The 8,223-nt window shown below is 34.1% G+C and overlaps 1 pseudogene; it reads left to right on the forward strand.

The window, feature by feature from the left end:
* The first annotated feature begins 866 nt into the window (after positions 1-866).
* Positions 867-3,768, forward strand: LOC120164601 (annotated as a pseudogene).
* Positions 3,769-8,223: the final 4,455 nt, after the last annotated feature.

Genomic DNA, 8,223 nt, shown 5'->3' on the forward strand with positions numbered 1-8,223 from the left:
TACAGTGTTTTGTAAGTGAACAAGCCAGATAAAGCTGGTGTCTTTTTCTGCTCCACTGCTATATCAGTGGCCTCCCAAGTTCCCATCTTTGAAAACTATTTCAGGTACAATTTTCATTTTCCTTCTCAAAGTTTCCCCTTTTCTTTGTTCATAGCTTTAACTGATTTTTATGATTTACTTGCTGGGTAATTTTTTTAAGCTTCTACTTTGTCTTTTATTTATTTATTTATAAATACTTTGTCTCTTAGCATATTGTTCATAGTGGGGTTTTGGATCCAAAGGTGGGTCTTTTGTATTTATTGAGAAATCTCATTTGAATCTTCTTTACTTTGTTCTTATCTTCTCCTTTTTGGTTCTTTGTTTCTCTTCTCTTTTTCCTCTCTTTTAGAGAGAACTATGAATCAATGACTGCATTTTTGCTGTGTTTTGATTGATTTCTTTTATCCCTATTTTTATTTTGTCTGCACCTTTTAATCCTGGTGACTCAAAAGGATTTCCATTTTTTAGGTAGATTTTTCTCGGTTATTTTGTTGCTTTTAGGATTTATTTTGATCTGGTTTTGCATGCAGTTCTCTGTTATCAGTCACTTTGTATTGCCTTTTTCCTCTTTGGTTTTCTGCTTATCTATCCAATTAATTGATTTGGATTTCTGTAGTTCTTAATCTTGAAAAGGGTATTGTAAAAATCTAGGGTATGATATTTATTTCATGGATCGCCTAATTTTTTGATGCAATAGATCAAGCCACTAGTTATGGTTTGTGGAATTTTAATATAAAGTATACAATATATTCTGATTGCCATGTGAATACTATGTTTGCGGGTGTTAAAATTTTCTGTTCTTTCAATTTTTGTATATCAGTTTTTAGATGTTGAAGTTGAAGATGAAAGTAATTAGAAATGCTGGTGGATGGAACTTTTGAGTCGTTGATCGGAGGAGAATAATGGGTTTCTGTAGTCTGATCTAAGTAGCAAGTTTTCCTTCTTTTTTGGGTGGCCTCGAAATCTGGCGCCAGAGCTTCCCCCGGGAAAGCAGAGGGAACCGTTTGGTAACCAAATGGCCACCGAAGGTGATTGCTTTTGGCCTTCTCCAATGCAAATAGCAAAGACTAGCAAATTGGCGCCTGTTACACTGAAGACAACACCGAAGGTTGTGCAGCAAGTTGCATCTGAGCAAGTTTGTGTGGACGATGTAAAAGCATCGAAAACTTGTAGATTAGAGTCTGGTGATTCGTTGACAGAGAAAGTAGAGTCAGGTCTATCATTGGGTAATCAGAAAGAAGTTCCGACTCATGTTGGTTCTGAAGTGTGTCAGGATGGTGGATTACCAGAAGGTTCTGGTAAAGAAGAAACAAAAGCATCGGAATATGTAATTAGTTCAGCTTCGGCTAAATCGAGTGATGGGGCCACTGGCCTTGTCAAGACTAGTGGAAGTGCCAAAATTGGTGATCGTGATTATACTGAGAGTGGTAAGAGCAGTATGTGTAGAGGTAGCACCAGCAGTGATGTAAGCAATGAAAGTTCGTATAGCAGCTTAAGTAGCCGGATCAACAGACCTAATAAGACGAACGATATTAGGTGGGATGCCATACAGGTTGTCCAAGGAAAAGACGGTGTGTTGGGTTTGAACCATTTCCGATTAATGAAGAGATTAGGCTGTGGGGATATTGGAAGTGTCTATCTTTCGGAACTAATTGGAACAACATGTTATTTTGCAATGAAGGTGATGGACAAATCATCTTTAGCAAGTCGTAAGAAACTACTTCGAGCTCAAACTGAGCGAGAAATACTACAATCCTTGGACCATCCCTTCCTCCCAACTTTGTATTCCCATTTCGAGACTGATAAATTTTCGTGTTTAGTGATGGAGTTTTGCCCTGGTGGTGACTTGCATACACTACGACAGAGACAACCAGGAAAGCATTTTACCGAGCAAGCAGTAAAGTATGTGAAGTCCTCCTACTTATTAACATCTGTAGAGTTAAATGTGTATCTAGTTTGTAATATTTAACTATCATTGTTTGCTTTTTATGGGTATTGGTTTTAGTATTACTTTTAGTATCATTGCAACATGCCACCTTATAGGTTTATATGTTATAACTGATAATAGTTATATGAACCAATATATAGATGAAACCATATAGTTTACCACAACATTACTCTCGAGTCTCATGTTCGATGCGTATCCAGACATGAGTATGGAGACAATGGAAAAATCAAGCGCGCTCATGTTGGTATTTACACCAGAGTCTTTCTAGCAGAAGAAATTAATTTATTGTGGTAGTTCTGAAGGGTTATTTTATGACTGCACTAGCTTAGACTGTATTTCTCTTCTATGCGTTTGTGGATCTGTCGATCTAAGAATTGCTTCGAATTAAAGGTTTAGTTTCGTTTAGGAGAACGACTCCAATTTCTTTTACCCGTAGATGTTTTGACAGTCTCTGATTTGCTTAATAATCGTGTGGCAAGGAGCGATTTTTTTCTTTTAACTTGATGAAAATAAGATGAAACTGAAGTCCAATGATCATTGCTATGTTTTCCTTCAATATGCAGATTCTACGTAGCGGAAGTTCTCCTCACTTTGGAATATCTCCACATGCTCGGCATCGTTTACCGTGATCTCAAGCCGGAAAATGTTCTTGTTCGAGAAGATGGACACATAATGCTTTCAGACTTTGATCTTTCCCTCCGTTGTGCTGTCAGCCCGATCCTAGTCAAGTCATCCGCACTAGAGTCTGAACCCTTGCGGAAGAACCCAGTTTATTGTGTACAACCAGCTTGCATCGAGCCCTCATGCATTCAGCCATCATGTGTGGCTCCAACGACATGTTTTTCTCCTCGCTTCTTTTCATCAAAATCAAAGAAAGACCGAAAACCGAAGAATGAAATGGGAAAACAAGTCAGTCCTTCACCTGAGCTTATTGCCGAGCCAACCAATGCACGGTCCATGTCATTTGTAGGAACCCATGAGTACTTGGCACCCGAAATTATCAAAGGGCGAGGGACATGGAAGCGCAGTCGATTGGTGGACCTTCGGGATCTTCTTGTACGAGCTATTGTTCGGTAAAACTCCTTTCAAAGGGTCTGGGAACCGAGCAACACTGTTCAATGTTGTAGGGCAGCCCCTGAGATTTCCCGAATCACCGGTCGTAAGTTTTTCAGCCAGAGATTTGATAAGGGGCTTGCTAGTCAAAGAGCCGCAGCAGAGACTAGCCTATAAGCGAGGTGCAACGGAGATCAAACAACATCCTTTCTTCGAAGGCATGAACTGGGCTTTAATCCGTTGTGCGAGTCCACCGGAGATTCCAAAACCGGTTGAGATCGGCGGTTTCCCGCCCCCAGCATCATCAGTGGCAATAAACCTGCTGTTCCTGCTACCAAGGATCAAAATAAATATCTGGAATTTGATTTCTTTTAATTATTCTCACTTCTCAGAACCATTTACCTTTGTTTCTGTTTGTTTGTCTGCCCCCCCCCTCTCATTTCAGAAATGTAGATTCATGAAATATGAACTGGGCTTTAATCCGTTGTGCGAGTCCACCGGAGATTCCAAAACCGGTTGAGATCGGCGGTTTCCCGCCCCAGCATCATCAGCTGGCAATAAACCTGCTGTTCCTGCTACCAAGGATCAAAATAAATATCTGGAATTTGATTTCTTTTAATTATTCTCACTTCTCAGAACCATTTACCTTCTGTTTCTGTTTTGTTTGTCTGCCCCCCCCCCCTCTCATTTCAGAAATGTAGAATTCATGAAATGTCGATGATGTTATGCAAAGGGGTCAGCCATTGAAAGATCATGAAAGTGTCTTGATTTCACCATAGCTCATTAGTGTATATTATAAAGGAAAAAACTGGTCTGGCCTCGATTCCAGTAATAACTACATGCAACAGGTTTGAGTTTTAATTCACGAGCTAAAAATAAGCAATAATTGTCTGAATGAACAAAAATCTATTCTGTCAATATGTTTTATTATTATATTAAATCTAAAATAAAATATTCTGTTAATATAATTATGACTTGAACCGATAGTTGATAAATTATATCAACTTTATTCAAGTTGCTAAACTTTTATCATTACATTTTTCTTTTCTTCTGATAACTTTATTCCATATTTCATAGGCATAGGTCGTTTGGATTTAATTAAATATACTTCCAACCTTTACATTTTTTCAACGGTTCAATTTAAAAATTAAAAAAAAAGCATCACTAATAAAAATTAAATATTATGTACCCATATGGATATCATTTTGTTGTACGATGTAAAACTCTTTTAGTTTTAAGATCGTTGGAGGAGTGAAAATAGATAACTGAGATTAACGGCTGAAAATGAGAAGATATTCAATGGAAAAAACAACAACAATGAGTTAATCTCAGCAATCTATTTTCACTCATCTAACGATCCTAAATCCGTGTAAAACTTAAATAAATCTACGTTGTGTAATTGGATTCTAACGTCTTCTATATATATTCTTTGCAGGCATCTCGTAGTGCTGCCATTATTATTATTAATTCTCGATAATGGAGTAAATTCCATCAATCAAAGCCAACATAAACACATGCAATTCTAAATTATTGGAGCATCTTGCTCATGAAAATGATATGCTATACTGGTAAGGTTAATAAATTTATTTTATTAATAGCATCGAATTGAAATGAATTAATATAACAGATAAATAAAATTATACTTACAATTAGTATATTTTATATAATAAGATAAAAATTAAATACCATGAATTATAAACAAATAAGTTAACAACTGAAATTAACTGGTACGAAACACACTTGTATTTTTTTAATTATAATGGTTGTTTAAGTTAAATTTTGGCACCTGCGTCTCCTGTTTGGGAGAATCAGACCATTTTACAAACATATCTAAACGAAACTTCCTATGCCAAAGCTTAATTATTTATTCCAGATTTTTTCATATTTTATTACATAAAACATTAAGCTCCTTCAAATATGTGTTTTTTTACACTAAACCCAGGCTTACAATATTCATTCAATCCCAAATGACATAACCAGTCACTAATTCTGTGATTTTTTTTAATTTAATTACCCTTTAAGTGTTTTTAATTATGAAATTAAACAAATTAAGTCTCCATGCTCTAATTTTTTTGGGTTAAGCTAAATTTTAACTCTTAATTTTTAGGTCAAACTATAATTAGCGGAGTTGGTCAAAAGTTGCAGCCCTTTTAGACATGGAAACAACGAGAGATTTTAGAGGTCAAAGATTTCGTCCTTTACGACCCTCAAATAAAAACCATTTATCAACTTTTCTTTTGATATTAATTTTATATCATTGTTTAATATAAGTGAAAATTTTCTTTTATAGATAGAGTTGAGATGGTTTTAAAATATATAAAAAATTAATATATGATTATCTTATTCAATACGTTTGTGAAATCTTTTTATATGCATTCACAGTAAATATGTCTAATAATAATGTATAACTTTGTACTATAAATTATTTTAAAAAATTGTTTTTATAATTATATAAATTTAAATATATTTACTAATATTATATAAAATTTAAAATGTTAGACATAAGCAAAAATTTAGTTTTTACGTTAGGGGGAGAACTATTATAAAATTTTAAGAGAGTAAAATCATATTTTTTTAAATATATAATAATTTTAATTTTTAAAATACCGATTATTTCACCCATCCATCAAAACTAGAGATTTACGTTGCAAAGTCATGATCACCTTTCGTTATCCCAATTTTTTTGTATTATCTCCCAACGATTAATTTAGAACCATATTATATCTACATGTGTTGCTTAAAGAAAAATTAAAAACAAAACAAATTGGAAGGCGATCCATCAACGGCAAATTTAATGGAAAATAATAATAAATGGTGAGTCACCTCCTCGTATATTGGCCAAAATAATGGAAAATATTTTATTAATAAATTAATATTTAATACATACTATTGGATTATTTTAATTTTATAAATAGTATTTAAATATTTTCACACTTTTTTTGCAACACCTTAGTCTATCCATGTCATACACCTACAGTGTCTTTTATCATATTAAAACAATTTTTATTCTTTTATTTGTAAACTGATAATTTTTTTATTTATTTAAGGTTTAGAATTTGGGGTTAATTGATATATATATATATATATATATATATATATATATATATATATATATTAGGGGTGAATCAATGAATCTCAACGACTACCCTATATTATAACTCACAAAATAGCTACCCGTCTTTAATACTACGGTTGATTTTCCTTCCTCCCGGAAGAAAAAGAAAAAAAATTAAATACTAGATATTTTCTGGCGTTTTTATCTAAATATAACCCTTAATCCAAATAATTACCTATCGACACCCTCTCATCTAATATTACCAATTTAGCACCTTTTTGACACGGTGACAATAAAGCGTGGATCGTTAGTCACGCCTTCACGGGGTTTTGTCCAAGTTGGCGTCACCTAAAGAAAGGTGTGAATCGCCATGTGCGCCTTCGCTGAACTCTGACACGTACGGAAGGCACGGATCATGATCCGTGCCTTTCCTTTAATTCCTCAACCGTCATTCCCCCGCAGTGATTACACCTAGGGATGGGCATAGGTCGGGTTTGGGTCAGGTTTCGGCCAACCCGACCCGACGCAAAAATTTTACATCCTTCACCCGATCCTACCTGAAAAATATATACCCTCCACCTGACCCGACCCGACCCGACCCAAGATAATAAAAAATATTATTTTTATTCAATAAAAACAGTTACTTAATTAAAATAATAATATATAGAGGGGTATTATTGTAATTATTTCTAAATATATAAGGTAAAATTATATTTTTTGGGTCAGGTCGGGTCGGGTATTTTTCACCCTAAACCCAAACTTGACCCGACCCGAACATCACATTTAAAAAACCCGACCTGATAGTTCGGGTTTCATGCCAATCCCTAATTACACCCATCTCCCTTCTCCTCTTCGTATAAATACCACATTAAAATCTCAAATGCTCTCATCCTTCCTATTATCAATATTTCTATTAAGAAGGTAAAATATTTTTTATTATATTATAATTATTTAATAATTTATTATTTTATTACATTTTATTGCATTAATTTTCTATTATTTTTCACATTTATAAAATGGAAGGCGAGTTGCTACATTTAGATTAGAATCATACCTCGAGGCACTTTACCGATACGGTAACAATTTTAAATTATGTTGTTATTTTAATTATTGTGAATGCTTTATTTATTTAATTTTTTAGTATTAATTTATATTTTAATTTGTATACTATTTATTAAATTAGGAGACATACCGTATATTATATTCATTCATTCATAACGTTAAGTTAGAGATACCTACTCGTGTCTGGCCGTATTTACCCGAGGCTAAATTTGGTTACGTAGCGAAATATGAAGGGCACTGTAACCTTGAACCCAACCTTATTTCTACACTGGTTGAGAGGTGGAAACCATATACACACACATTTCATCTTCCGTGTAGAGAGTGCATTATTATGCTGGAGGATGTTTCCATACATTTGGGACTTTCGGTAGATGGGAATGTGATTTATGGGTTGGCGAATAATGACTAACATTCCTTATGCGAAGAGTATCTTAGAGGTGTCCCGCCTAATTTCAACGGTGGTCGAATACCGTTAAATTGGTTGAATACAATTTTTAAACATTTGAGTCGCGACGCCTCCGAGGAACATGTTAAAATGTATGCACGAGCTTGCATATTATAACTCATGGGAGGGATCCTGATGCCCGACAAATCGCGCAACCAAGTTCATTGTATGTGGTTACGTCACCTCATAGATTTTCATGTTGCCGACACATTCAGTTTTGGCACCGCAGTTTTGGCATTTATGTATAGGGAAATGTGTCGAGTATCTGATTATCGAAAAAATGCTATCGACAGATGTCTCATTTTTCTCCAGTCTTGGACGTGGTATCACATGCTTTTTTATGTTCAGTCGTGAAAAACCTGTTGGTTTTCCCGCTATTATTGTAGTAATTTCAATATTGAAGTATATAAATAATTTTGTTGAGTATATATTGAAATTTTTTCATTGAATAAGTGATCAAGTGCAAGAAAAGATCATTGAGATTTACCGAATGAATTGGAAAAATTCAGTTATTCATTGATCAGAAGGGTGATACAGAGGTATGTATTTAAATTTTATTATTTACTTTTAATTATCATTATATAATTAGAATATTATTTTGAGAAGAATTATATATATTTA

The sequence above is a fragment of the Hibiscus syriacus genome, unplaced genomic scaffold (assembly GCF_006381635.1).
Source record: "Hibiscus syriacus cultivar Baekdansim isolate YM2019G1 unplaced genomic scaffold, ASM638163v2 tig00111540_pilon, whole genome shotgun sequence".
NCBI lineage: Eukaryota > Viridiplantae > Streptophyta > Magnoliopsida > Malvales > Malvaceae > Hibiscus > Hibiscus syriacus.